This window comes from Thamnophis sirtalis, unplaced genomic scaffold (genome assembly GCF_051295495.1).
Source record: "Thamnophis sirtalis isolate CommonGarterSnake01/CBP01778 unplaced genomic scaffold, rThaSir2_p1.2 scaffold_5, whole genome shotgun sequence".
NCBI classification, from domain to species: domain Eukaryota; kingdom Metazoa; phylum Chordata; class Lepidosauria; order Squamata; family Natricidae; genus Thamnophis; species Thamnophis sirtalis.
The window spans coordinates 79672509-79687093 of record NW_028261385.1 but is presented as its reverse complement, the minus strand read 5'-3'; the positions used below and the strand labels follow the sequence as shown (position 1 = coordinate 79687093).

Genomic DNA, 14585 nt, shown 5'->3' with positions numbered 1-14585 from the left:
ACACTGTTGAAAGGCCAACTGTGGTCTGGTCAAAATTGTGCATGGCTGCTTCAAAAGACTGGTGCATTTAATTCTTCCCAATTAGGTAGAGAATGAACTCTTTTACACACGTTGAGAGAGAGAGACAGACAGACAGACAGGAGACAGAGGGAGTGAGAGAGAGATTATACACATTCACATTCATCTCTAAACAATACTACTTATATATGCATACAAACACACATACACACAAAACAATTAGTGGTACTAATATGAAATATGTAAAGACTTGGTAGTATTAACACCTATTATCTTTACAAGTAAACTTACGATAGAATTCCATGAAACTTAATGATGAAATTTAAAAATTGATTAAAATAATGATGTTGAAGAGAAGATTTAGTGGGAGGAGCAGAAACAAAAAACTGCCCTAGACTCAGGGTGGAACAGAGATACATTCCTGCCTATCACAATCAGACACAAATTTCTGAAGCCCTAGATGCACATCAGAGTTCAGCATTTCAGGTATCTGCATCAGAAATTAACTGAATGTAGGAAAATGCACTGATGTAGAGGATCAATGCGAACATGAAGGACCTACTGTCAAGTTTCCACTCATTTGCTGAGCTGATTGAAGTTGTCTGTCATCCCAACCTCCCTCACAATAAAAGTAGGGGGCAAAAGGAAGGGGAGACTCTTAATGTTGCCTAGAGCTTCCACAGGCTGTTAAAAGAACTTTGCTTTCCCTTTGCTAAAAAAATCTGCTCTGGAGGATTGGGGGAAAACTCTGAAAAAGATCTAAACTCGGAGGGTTTATATTTATGCATCATTTGTTTTGTGCAACATTTGTGCCCTAGTTCTCCAGTTAAACTCAGTGAGATTTAAGAGAATGTTAAAACTTTTGTTGGAACAATCCCACTTTGTTTACGTAACTAGACTTTCTGGAGGTTACTGGATTAATCAAACATAGCACATGATAACACTGTGCCCAGTCAATTTTTTTGTTCATATTCATCTGGATAATTTCAACTTTTATCTATCCCTGAAGGATTAGGGACAAGCAACAGCCTTCCTTTCTATTTTGGCACAACTTCATTAATTAATTAACACTGCTGTGATGTGTCACCTTCAGTCTTGCAATTGACTGTAGAGATACACATCCCAAACTTGTCACATACACTCATTTGATATATTTTCTCTGACTCCAAGCTGGAAGGTTAATTTTGTATAATTCCCCTGCAAAGAAGCACACAATTATTCTGTTAAATAGAGGAAAGAGAAAGCAAAGACAACTGAAAGCTACAATTGCTGGAGGAAATAGAATTACTACCAGTTATTGTCAAATACAAAATCTGGAGGTGGAGTGGGAAGAATGGTCTATACCAGGGGTGTCAAACTCATGTTGTCACAGCAGTGTCACATGACGTATTGGGACTCCCCCTCCCTTCATTAAACCAGATGTGAACATGGCCAGCATGTGATGTGTCTGGCCCGAGGGCCAGGAGTTTGACAGCCCTGGTCTATGTTGTCACTTGAATAGCTGAAAAACAAATTACTATGCAATTTAAGATTAATTAATAGTTTCCATTTGGGACCCTACAAACCTACCCCTTCGTATTATAAATAAAGAGAATCAAAGATCTTAAAATAAAATTGCCTTCCTATGCTAGCTACTTAGAGGTTATAGGAACTGAAGTCCAACACATCATATAGTATAAAGTTGAAGAAATTGGTTAAGAGACAAGCCCATAGTACTCCTATTTTGAATGCTAAATGCCTGAAACATATATGTTTGAAGATGTTCAAAGGCATCGTTCAGATTTTAGGACGATTTTGATGGAAAAAAAGGCACGTTGATAACATGGCTAAATCGTATTTATGCATATGTTCAAAACTAAATAACAGCAGGGAAAGGTTTAGCATCATTTAAGCACGCTTACTACTTGTGTCCTTTTGAAGTTTTATAAGTTGCCTTTGGATATATGAGCTGCTAAGTACGTGCTGCTGCAGAAACAACATTTTGGATGTAAATGCAGTAGGCACACAGTTTTAAGAATGCAAGCATTTCCCAGATGCATTTTAAATCTGCATATGCAACTTTCTTAATTTATGCTTTTAGTGTAACAGAATCGCTCTCATTTATCATAACATGCAGCTCTTGCTTTGGTTACAAATTCCATCTGCCTATTCATTAGCCAACCAACAGGTGTATACATAGACATCATTCTGTATTGTGTTGCATTAGCAAGTAAGAGAAACATTATCTTCTGTAACTGTTTCCAAACTCCATTTTTAACATATTCGAGGCAGTTCAGTCTAGTGGTTAACACACTGGGGACTAGAAGGAAGCTTGAGTTATAGTCCTGCTTTAGATACTGAACTAAGAGGTGTTTTTTATCCAATCTTCCTGTCTCAGCCTTAGGCACTTCTGAAAATATTGCCTAGAAAATTGCACAAACTTGTCCCTGCAGTCATCAGACTGATTAGTAGGCAAGAAGCAAAAAGGGAGGGGGGGGGAGCTATGTTGACCGCTGTCCATGGTGCTGATCGACCCAGGCTGATAACAATTCTGCAACCTCATAGCATAGATTCACTTTTTTTGCTTCTGCTTCCAAAACTAAGCAGCCATGCATCTCACACATGTGACTCTGGGTTGTGTATGTACAGCCTTAAGGCACACAATTGATAATTATTCTACATGGCTATTTACTGAACTACACAATTGCCATAGTGCTGGACCCATGTTACTTGGGGGGGGGGGGATTTGGCCCTTTAGCAAACTCAACCTTTCAAAAATAGCTGAATATACCATGAATCGGTATTTCTGAAACATTATGTGAAGGCACAGTTTTCTGGGGAAGGCTTTAATGCTGGGAAAGTGGGTGAAAAAAGATGAAAAGCTCTAGCAGCTGCAAGATGGATAGAATCAATTGCAACATCAGCATTTGGAATTGCTGAAGGTACAGTGTTAGGGACAGATCACCAGAGAAAAAAAATCTACCTTTGTGATTGCTAAGAGTTAATTTGAGCAGAGATGGGCTGCTGGAGGTTTGCAGGGGTTCGGAGAATCTAGGTAAAATTATGTGCCATTTGGAGAACCCCCAAATCCCACTCCTTGCTGGTCCACCTACCCCACCTCTCCCAGGAGTCCCCACCCCACCCGTTTTGGATGCAGGTAAGTGCAAGGTGCACGGGGAGACTCGGGGAGGGTGAAAAAAGGGCCTACTGGAAGTTTCGGAAGGCCGGAAACAGGCCCGTTTCCTGCCTCCAGAGGGCCTACCCCTACAGAAGAGAGGCTGCTTTCGCCCTCACGGAGGCTTGAGGAAAACCTCAGGAGCCCTGGGAGGACAAAAACACACACACACACACACACACACACACACACACTGTGGTGCAAGAGGCCAACTAGACCACACCCACCATGGCACACCCACATAGCAGCCAGGCTAAAATTTTTGAAGCCCAGCCCTGGATTTAAGGGCACTTAAACAATCAAAAACTATGGATCAGACAGTTTCTCTCAGATATTTTTATAAGAATGGATACTAAATTAAGCATCGGAATAGCATATTTTACCATCAATTCCCTTGTAATGACAGCTGCTAGGACTTCCCCTATTATAAATATAGATGATTTACTAAATACTTTACTAACAAATATACTAGTGTATTTGTTTGTCATATTATTTATTTCTTAATGTAGATTTTTTTTTATTTTTTACAGCTTTTATTTTTATTTTTGTGGTTTTTATGCAATTGTTGTACACTGCCCAGAATCACTTTTGGTGAGATGGGCGGTTATACCAATTTCATAAATAAATAAAATCAGTGGTAATGAAGCTCTGCATTCATGGCATTCCCTTAAGACATTGTTTTTAAGGTGTTAGTTTTCAAGGGCTTTTGTTGTTGCATTTATTAGAGGTGCAAGCTGACATAATATGGAATTCTGGAAGCTGGGTTTTTTTTTAAAACAGACTTTTATGGCTAGGAAATGAGAGAGTTTAACAAATAAAAATAGTTCATTTCAGAGTAACATGTGTGGGCATGCAGCATATCACTTTGTGTTGTGGCCCAGCAGGAGCCATTGGAGCTGCAAGCAGACTCCGCCAGCGAGGGGCATTATGAGTCGGTTCTGGAAGAGGTGGAGGACCCTGGACAGGGTTCCGACTCCGAGCAAGGCTCAGAGAGGCTGGTTGGCCACCAGGAGGCGCCTGAGGCATGGAGCAGCAGTGGAAGCCGAAGGGAGTGTGCTCCTAACATCATGCCTTGGAGTAGTGATGAGGAGACAAGGGAGGTAGTCCTGGATGCCCGGCAATGCTGGGCAGATTGACGGAGAGAACAGCTACGCAGTTACAAAAGATAATTGGACCCAGGTGGTTGTAATTAGGCTCCTCTCAAGATTGTATTTAAGGAGAGATTCTGGGAGGAGTCTGGTTTGCAGGATTCAACTTCATTCTTAACACTGGAGAAGCTGTTATCTGTCTCTATCTAAGTCTGAGTTGCTGCCAAGGTTCTTATCTGTTTGTTATGCTTGGGCTTTCAGCCACCGAGATTTATGTTTCCTGCTAATAAAGTGCTGTGGAGTTCCAGTTAAGCTTGTCTCGGCATTCGTTACTGGACGGAGAAGGGGGTCAGAACACTTTGTATTAAAAATAAGAAGTGGTAGATGCAATGGAGAATGAAATGCATCACCCAGGCAAACCAACACTGGTCCAATATTTCTGTTGTTCCCTGGATACATTTGTCAACTTCATTGAGAAAAGCTTGTGATTATCCTTAACTTGCAGTTATCACATAATGAAGATATACTTGTGATCTAGTGATGTCCATCGCGATTGCACAATTACCAAATGTTTTGTGTAAACTGCGGCATTTGAGACTGTGGAGCCTGTTTTAGTTTATTCTATTGTATTGAATTTTGGTAGCTCTACTGCAGTTATTAATGTAGTTTCTATTATGCAGCATTGATGATACACATTCCCAAAGGCTTTCCATTTTAAATATAAAGGTTTAAAATAATTACGTTCAATTTCTTCAAAACTACTTCAAGCTATGTTTTCCTTAATCAAAAAGAGTCATATTGGATGCATCTGGCAATTTTTCACCCTTCAGAAATCTACTGTATTCTGAAGACTGGTTCCATGCACTTTTAATTATTTAACAGGCAGATTGCTTAACTGGAATGACCTTCCTACCTTCTAGTTTTTCAATCCTGCCTATGAATGTCTCCCAATATGATGCATATTTTTCTCATTATTATACCCCTATACTTTTGGTTTTATTCCTGGATATTTTTAAAATCTACTTCTCTCCTCTCAAAGTTCCCTACTTTATTTGCTTTTCTTCTAGGTTAAGTCCTTGATATATAAGCATTCATTTAACAACTGTCTGAAGTTACAATGGCACTGAAAAAAGTTACTTACAACTGGTCCTCACACTTATGACTGTTGCTGCATCCCTACGGTCACATGATCAAAATTTGAGCATTTAGCAACCAGCGTGTATTTACAATGGCAGAAACATCCCAGGTCATGTGAGAGCAGTTGTATCTTCCTGGCTGGCTTCCAACAAACAAGAGTCAATAGGAGAAGCCAGATTGGCTTAACAACCTTGTGGTAGTAATTATGCAGTAATTTCATTAATGGTTGTGGCAAAGAAGTAGTAAAATCAGATGTGACTCACTTAACTGTTTTCCTTAGCAACAGAAATTCCAGTCGCAATTGTGGTCATAAGTTGAGGACTGCCTGTATTCTCACAGCTCCCTTCCCCGGGATCCTGGATACTACAACCAGTGTCCTTTGGATCACTTCTGGGTACTTAACCAATTGATTCTTGATTTTCAGTTTCTAACTATTTCTTAATCTCAGAAGGTTTTGTTTAATGTTAAATAACCTTTTGTAATCTCAAAAGCAGCCACTACATATCTTGATTGGAAATTGATTTTTAAAGACTGAAACCAGAATGGAAGCAGTTTCGTGTCCGCTTAGAATAACTTCCTATTTATTAATGCTGCTTCAGTTCTAAATATAGAACAAAAGCGAAAGCAACAGGGGTGGTAATAATGAGACAGATATACATCATGCTGGGATTTGGGAAACATTCATAAATTAGATTGAAAAGACAGAACAGAGAGGGGCATAGAATTTTCAATTGTTCCTTAATATTGCAAAGAATTGACACACTGACTCTGAAAACTATTGCATTATGGTTCCCAGTAGTTCAACTCAGCTGAAAAAGTTAATTCTGCTTCTGGACTAAATCCTCCTCATTGTAAAATATTACACCCATTGACATTGGGTCGGCAGGATTTGATCTAGAATGGCTTAGTTGCACTTACTTCATCAAATGTGTCATTAAATGTGAATTTACTAGTGTTAATTGCCTTAAAATAGTTGCCTTATCTAATAGATCTATTTATGTTTATTTACTACTCAGAATAGATTGCTTCCAATGTGCCAATTTGCAATCATTGACACTATACTTACAATGTATTTTTCTACTTAAATAATAGCAAATGTACCATACCCATATATTTTGAAAACATACACAAAAGTTGGATGTGCACCTGAGTTACAATAGAATTGTAGGATAACTGTAAATTGTAGCATAGCAAGAAAATGTCAGAAAAAATCACGCTGTGGTAGTTTTATCATAACATTCTCCCGCTGCCTGATGCTTTTAATGAGAGGCAACTGCTGGTATGCCAACCTGCCATTTAAGAAATTCAATATCATTATCAACTATCCATTTTAAATTAGGCTGCCTTCTTTGTCGTAGAATAATGTATTCATCATGCAGGCTGGAAGCACTCAATAAATAATCATACTCTGAGCTGTGGGAGCAGAGTGTGCAGCATCATTCTACTGCTTGTTAACTCTACAGGTTTGCAACAAAGAGAAACAGGGAATGCGAGAGGCCCACAGGGAAGTTTTAATTGGATTCCAGCATTTGGAGCCTGTCTCCAGACACATGGTGGGGAGGATGGCGTTGTGGGGAGTTGCCCCAGACAGCAGAGGAAAAAGCAAACAGCTTATCAAGAGAGGAAAAACAAATTCTCAGAGCCGTAATATTTAGGACCAAATAAATGCAAGGGGAAAGTGCTGCATAGATAATAGCTACCAACTCTAAAGGCAACACAGTAGTGTAAATCCCAAATATGAAAGACGAATAACTGCACATCTGTCAAACACAATTCATGGTTTCCTGGGAAATTATGGAACAGCAATTTCCGTATGTGACTTCTGCTCAGAAAAAAGCAAGCTGCTGAGGCATCTAACACCCCCAGGCTGCAAGAAGCAGTTAAAACCCTGAGGATTCAAGCATTATTCAAAAGGCAAAGATGCCTCTGGGTAAAGTTCTAGCTACTTTATTCAGGGTTCTGTTCTCCAGTTTTTGTCATCCAAAGGCTATGGCTCTGACAGTAGACTGGAGGAATCCAAGAGCTTTAGAGATTGGTATTTAATCTGTTCTATGCTGAATGGTGCTAATTTCTTCATTCGGGTTTTGTTTTGAGCAGGGGAAGTAGTGTCTCAAGAATCTGTGTGGTTGAAAACCTCAGTGAAAGGAACATCTATGGAGGTTCTTAGTCATCCTGGTTATGGTTGTTCCAAAGGTGCTTTTTCAAAAGGACATTGGACTTTGTCTTTTGCTTGAAGACGTTTCACTTCCATTCTCCATCATTAAGTCCAAACTGAAGAAGCATCTTGAATGAGAAGCAAAACCTCTTCAAGCAAAAGGCAAATTCCAGTTGCTTTCTGAAAAAGCACCTTCAAGTGAAAGGAACAAATATAATTTAGCCTGGTCCAAATCAGCCCACTTTCATGAAATCCTCAAGACAATGGGGTTAAATGAATGCACTGAGCTTGGTTTGGGCATAACCCCCCCCCACTTGATATGCAAAATGTTGGTTTCTTTTAATTAAAATAAGCATTACACTTTGCAATCCGTTGTTCTCATGAACTCCCTTTATTTAGCAGTGACTATGAGCCATCAAATCATTTTTGAATCCTAGCGATCACATTGATTTTTTTTTTATTTATAAAATAGCAGGAGGACTATTTAGCAGTAGGACTTACATAAATCTCTGAAAATGAAAAATCTGTAAACTTTCTGGAAACACCAAAGGGGTTTATATATTTTCAGGTACACACTACAAATTACTCAACCCAACTTTAATCTAGATAGCATGCTATGTGAACCTAATAGTATCCATAAGATATACTATATTTATCACAAAAGCCAAAATGTATAACAAGACATTTATATCCCTCTGAATAGCAGTAAATTATGCCTCTACTTAACAGATAAGTTAAAAAATTTCCTTTAACTAATCCCATAGGACATTTATCATTTTTTAGATTTCTCTGAAAAGTCATAAGAATCAGCTTTCTATCAAAAATGAAACAGTAGCTAGGTATGTACAATGTACTAAACTTTCATTAGTTTAACAATATTCTTTTAAGTAACCCAATGTAGCATAGACTTCAAATTCATATATATGTAAGTCTGCCTATAGCCATAAATTATGATTTAGAGGCCACCATATTAGCACAAGGTTAGAAACTCAAGAACAGATTGACAATACAGAATTACTCATCAGTTGATGAACGCTCAATTTAACCAGTATGGATCCCATAATTCTAATTCACTAATGTTTTTATCCAACCACTTTAACTTTTGTATGGCAAATAACAGTGTAAGAACTTATTTTGCATGAAAACAGAAGGGGCAGTACTTTAATGTGAATCCATAATGCAACCATGTTAAATATTTCAAACAAACAAGGAAATTATTAGTCTGGATGCCTGGATTAGTTTAGTTACTAAGGAAATGTAAAACATAACTTCCAACAAGACAAATGTAGTCCTTAGAGGAGAAACCTTTACAAACTTTGGCATATACAGATTTCCCTTTTCCATCTTCTACAGAATCATGCACTTTGCAAAATGTTCAAAAAGCTGTTCAATTTCATAGAAAACTGGCTATGGTTTTCAGGCATTTTCCAGCATGTCAGATGGAGAAGTATTTGTTTCACACTCAAAGTTTAAACACAGATTTGGCAGAGACTGAAAGGTTAAGAAGCTTTGCACTTTTGATTATAAACTGTAATCCTGTGGAAAATTAAAATATGTTTCTCTAGGCAGTTTTCAAACAATTTAATGACAAAAGTAGAAAAACTATAGACCCTACAGAAAGCTGATATAGAAGAGTTCAACTGTTATTTAGAGTAGTTTGAACTCCCAAATTCAACACATTACATTGAAATGGCAATGTGCAGAAGCACACGTACTCACAGATTCCAAAGCTGAGTAAGGAACTTTCAACATCTTTCTACAACTTTACAGTGAAAGATTATGCAGCTTCCCTGTCATTTGTTTAGTGTAGGGCTCAGTTTCTCTAAACCTAATGCAACAGGCCTTTCTGGTGCTCCCCAGTCAAAGGAAATTCATAAGTGCTTTTTTATTTATTTTAGCAACCATACTAACTAAGGAGATATCAGCTGGATCAGCCCAATTAGTGTATTTCAGAGGGGCAACCAAAAGCATTGAAAAAATTCACAAATATGAATTTTTCTCCTCTGCCAATTCCTACAATTCCAAGACTTGCCATTTGCTTTGAGATATAATTAAAGGCCATGCAACTATTAATAAATTAATCTCCCTGAATTAATTAGAGACTAATTATTCCTTCTCAAACTATTTAAATGGATAGCTATCAAACCTCATTTAAGGGCAATAAATGCAACAGATAAAACTATGCCTTAAGTGAAGAAATGCTCATTTTAGGCGACTTGAATTTCCCTATATTTTTTTTCTTCTTTTTTTTTCTCACAATTTTTTTTTATTTTCATTTTCATACACTCATATGTATACTGTACATATACTGTATATAGTTTTAGATTGGGTAGTTTCAAACCTCCTCTCTCGCGTGCATCTTGCATTTCCCTATATTTAATGAAAGGTCGGCATTATTGTTCTATGTCCAATTCACTAAATGGCCCAAAGTTAGAAAAATATATATCCTATGATCATTAACTGGAATTGATACCTCTACATGTCCTCATGTAGACTCACTGGAGAAGAGCCTAACGCTGGGAAAGATTGAGGGAAAAAGAAGAATGGGACAACAGAGAATGAGGTGGCTGGATGGAGTCACCGAAGCAATAGGTGTGAGCTTAAATGGGCTCCAGAGGATGGTTAGGATAGGAAGGTCTGGAGGAACATTGTCCATGCGGTCATGACATGACTTCGCAACTAAAACAACATGTGCTCATCTGGATAAAGGGAAGTCTGGACGACCCTGTATTTTTTCCCTTATTTCCATATATGGCCAACAATATGAATTTACTTGAGAGTGAAGCAGGGAACTATCAGAGACTTGTGACAGAAGCTGTTCAGCAACAGATGCCTGAATTTAACAAGATTTAAGGGTAAATGTATATATTTTGTATGGAACTTCATATTCGGACATAGTAGGAGTCCTTGATCAGGTTCAGGGGTCTAGTCTAAAATTGTGGAAATGAACCCATCTATCATTCAAAAACTCATCAAATCTGACTCAATGTTTCACAATACAGATTCACAGAAAAGAGCTCAGTTCCTGCAGAGCTAAGCCACAAGGAAACAAGCATATAACTTTTTTTGCTTTTGTGGTATGAAATAGAACTTGTGCGCCATAGCCTTGAGTGGCAAAGTATGCTGAAATAGATTCAAATTAGTTCAAGTCCCTTTAAAATTTGTCAGCAAAAATAATCTTGAATTTGATTGCTTAGAATATAATGCAATGAAACCCACAGTAAACTCCAACACATTTTTTTTTAATTTCATGACTCTAAAACCTAGGAGATTAGTAATAAAGTCTGTGATTACATGATTGATTTGCATCATCACACAAAGCCTTAAAATAAACCAAGATATTGTGTTGATGAAAAATCACACCAAAGGCAGAAATCCTGAAAACAAATAGGCAATGCAGGAACAGAAATCATTTAAAATCAATGTTGCATATATGGATATATAAGTGGTGACTGAGTGTATACAAGGCCTTTCTCTAAAATTCTGTAGATTTTAATCCAGAGGAATTTTCTTAACAGAGAATCTGAAATTGCAAACGGATTGATGAAGAATAGTAGAAGTTTTATAAACCAGGTTTCAGTGCACGATGGCATTAGCTGACAAGCAGCAAGATGTTATATTTACATGTTTTAATATATGCATGCATATCAATATTAACCTTTAAAAAAACCTTGACTTTACCAGATGGTTTGGTAATTATTTGTCGATATAAATCATACTCATCCATTATTTATGGATATAAATCAAATTATGGATAGAGATCAGGGACAGGCAACGTTTGAAGGATTTGGGTCCTCACTTCACCTAACCCTCCAGATGGTTGCAGGAGACCAGCTGAAGCTTCTGATGATGACACCAGAAAAGGGTGACCTGTGAGGCCTGCCACATTTTTCTGCTGTGGGAAAATGCGAGTGGGATTATATGGAGTATGGGAGATATATAGTCTAAATAACATTCCTTTCTCAGAGAGTCAAGGACCTCTTGCCCTGCACCTGGAGTGGTGTGACTAGAAGGCATCTCCAATTGGGACGGTGCCTGACTGGACTATGTGATGGACATGTGGGTTCTGGGCAAGGACCTGAACTTTCACTTCGGTGAGGAAAACCTGGAAGCTTTCAGATTCGGGTTAATGTCAGGGTTCCAAGTAATACCTCCAATGAAAGAAGACTCCGAGGCTTGAGTTTCTTCAAAAATCCAATTTATTAGCAATGTCATATTGGCACATCTGGGAAAACCCGAATCTGAAAGCTTCCAGTTTTCCAAAGATGACTATTCTAACATGGAAAATGCTTTGAAAGAACTGATAGCTGAAAATGACATAGAAGGGTTATCTATTGAGTTACAGTTGGGAGATACCAATTAAGTGAAAAAAAAATCAAATAATCAGAGAAACATTAATCGGCTAAACTGAATCATGTGTTCTTACTACACCAGAAATGGACAGAATGTGACTTTCCATTATTGTTAAGACTGCAACTTCATTATTCCTTAGGCCATGTTAGTTAGGTTTGATGCAAAATCACCTCAGTAACCTTTATCACCACATGAAATAATGATTAATGACAACAATTTTAGTCTGTGCACTTTATCTTCAGGGCCTTTGCAGACATTCCACATTTTATCCCATAATTTTCTTCAACCATCTAAAGCAACTCCATTAACTTCAACATTTCACAGCTGTGTAAATCTCAAAACCTTTTCATATCAACTGGAAATTCAGCACTTAATAAATTGGTTTACAGCCCTTAAATCTTACTCATTGGGAATTAAATGATCCTTATTCCCAGTAGGGACATTTTAAACCTCCCTCAAAATGTAAAATGTATCTTAACCTGTGACTTGTTCAGCAGAAAAAGCAAAGAAAAAGGAGAAGAAGGAAAACAGGTACATCAGTAACACCTGTCAGCTTTCTAAATCAGCTTTGTCCACATAAAAAGACTTTTCAACCATGGGAATAAAAACATGCTATTCAAGAAACCAGGAACAGAAGTGGCACATATAAACCTGCATGATAGCTTTTTTACTTCTAGTATGAAATATTTATCCAGTATTATCACAGAAATCCTATGTAGTGAAATTTCATTTATTTCTTATAGCAATATAAGAAATATAAGCAATAGAATAAAAAAGGATAGTTTTCCATTAGCCAACATAATATAGGTAGACAGGTAGTCCTCAACTTATGACCACAACCAAACCCAAAATATCTGTTGCTCACAAAACATTTGTTAACTGAGTTTTGCCCCATTTTACAACCTCTCTTGCCATAGTTGTTAAGTAAATACCTGCAGTTTTTAGTAATATCACTGTAGAGTGAATCTGGTTTTCCCATTGATTTTGTCAGAAGTTTGCAAATGGTGATCACATGACCCCAGAACACTGCAACTGTCATAAATAGTAAGTTGCCAAATGTCTGAATTTTGATCATGTAACCCTAGAGATGCTACAGTAAAAGTGTGAAAAAGGGTTGTAAGTCACTTTTTTCAGTGCCATTGTAACTTTGAACAGTCACTAATTGAACTATTGTAAGTTGAGCACTACCTGTATTTATTCCCTCAAATAATATTAGCTAGTAATCTATTTTTGTTTTGAGGACATGTACAAAGTCAATTCACATTTTACAGGGCACATGATTTGAGTTCACCCAAAGCATGAACTCATGTAAGAGTTCCTGTTATATCTATTTGCAATTAAGTTAATTTAGCTTCACATCTTCAGTGACACATTCAGAGAGTTAAAACACCTTTTGGCATTATACTGCTTGGAAAAGGAAAACAAAGTACTGTATATGTTCATTTCCTCCAACAAATATGAACATGATGATGGTGGGGTGAGAATAAATACACTAGTTCTGTCAAACAGAAAAATCCCATTATATTTCTCTCTAGTATGAATACTACTAACAAGAATCTACTGTTTGCTAATGGAGAGCTATCCCCTCTCTACAGATTTCCAATTTACAAAAAAATGGCTAAATAATTATTTCAATAGGAACATCAACAAAAGAACTGTACCGAAGACAATTTTGCAAGAATGTATTCATGAACATCAATGTTTTGGGTTTTTTTTTAATCCTAAAATACAGTTTAAACACCAACGTTAGAAATATATTGAATATTTTTGAATATTTGGAGCAAACTGCATTGATCTTCTTAGATGCAGATAAATCTTTTCACAATGTGAACTGGGCTTTCCTGTTCAAGGCTTTGGAAGATACAAATTTCGGAGGAAACTTAGAAAATAGGTAAGATCAATTTATACTTCACAAAAAGAGCAAATATTTGTTAATGGAGATCTAACAATATTCTGTGATAGTGATGGCTAACCTTTTTCTAAAGGTGTGCCAAAATTGTGTGTGCGCATGCTATTGTGTGCACACATGTGACCCCCCCACCTGTGCATGTGCAAAAAAAAAACCATGCAAGAGAGGGGAGTTTTCACCGTCCCCAATCTCCGAAGGCTTTCCTGAAGCCTGGGTAGAGTGAAAACGGCCTTCCCCGGCACTCTGGAAGGGTGAAAATCAGCTGGACGATGCGCATGCGCACCAGTTGAGGGCTACTGTGCCCGCAAATATGGCTCCTCATGCCACCTGTGGCATGTGAGCCATAGGTTCTCCATCATGGCTCTATGAGATACAAAAAGGAACAAGACAAATATAACCACTGTCCCCTCTCTTATTTTGTTCCTTGAAATACTAAATAAAGATAAAAGATTAAATGAATTTTGGAAATAAAGACTGAAAAAACAAATGTATGTTAAGAGTTGTTGCAGATGACTTGGTCAGATCCTTTAAAGGGAAATGAAATATTAGCATGTAAATTAAATGAATTTGATCCATTAGCAGGTTTCAAGATTTTTTTAAAAATGAGAAGATTAACAAAAAAAAATTGTGAAAATAGAAAATGAAACAGAATTGATGAATAAGTTTAAAAAATGAGAACAGGTTTGTATCTCTATGACAAATATGAATTGCATGTTATTTCAAAACAACTATGTTAAGGCATGGAATGAAGTTTTAAAAGATCTGTTAAGA

General features: G+C 37.3%; 1 protein-coding gene across 3 annotated transcripts in view; it reads right to left on the bottom strand.

The window, feature by feature from the left end:
- The window catches only part of SH3GL2 (SH3 domain containing GRB2 like 2, endophilin A1), a 113690-nt gene that overhangs the window by 93737 nt on the left and 5368 nt on the right, over positions 1–14585 (bottom strand). The gene's annotated exons all lie outside the window — the stretch shown is intronic.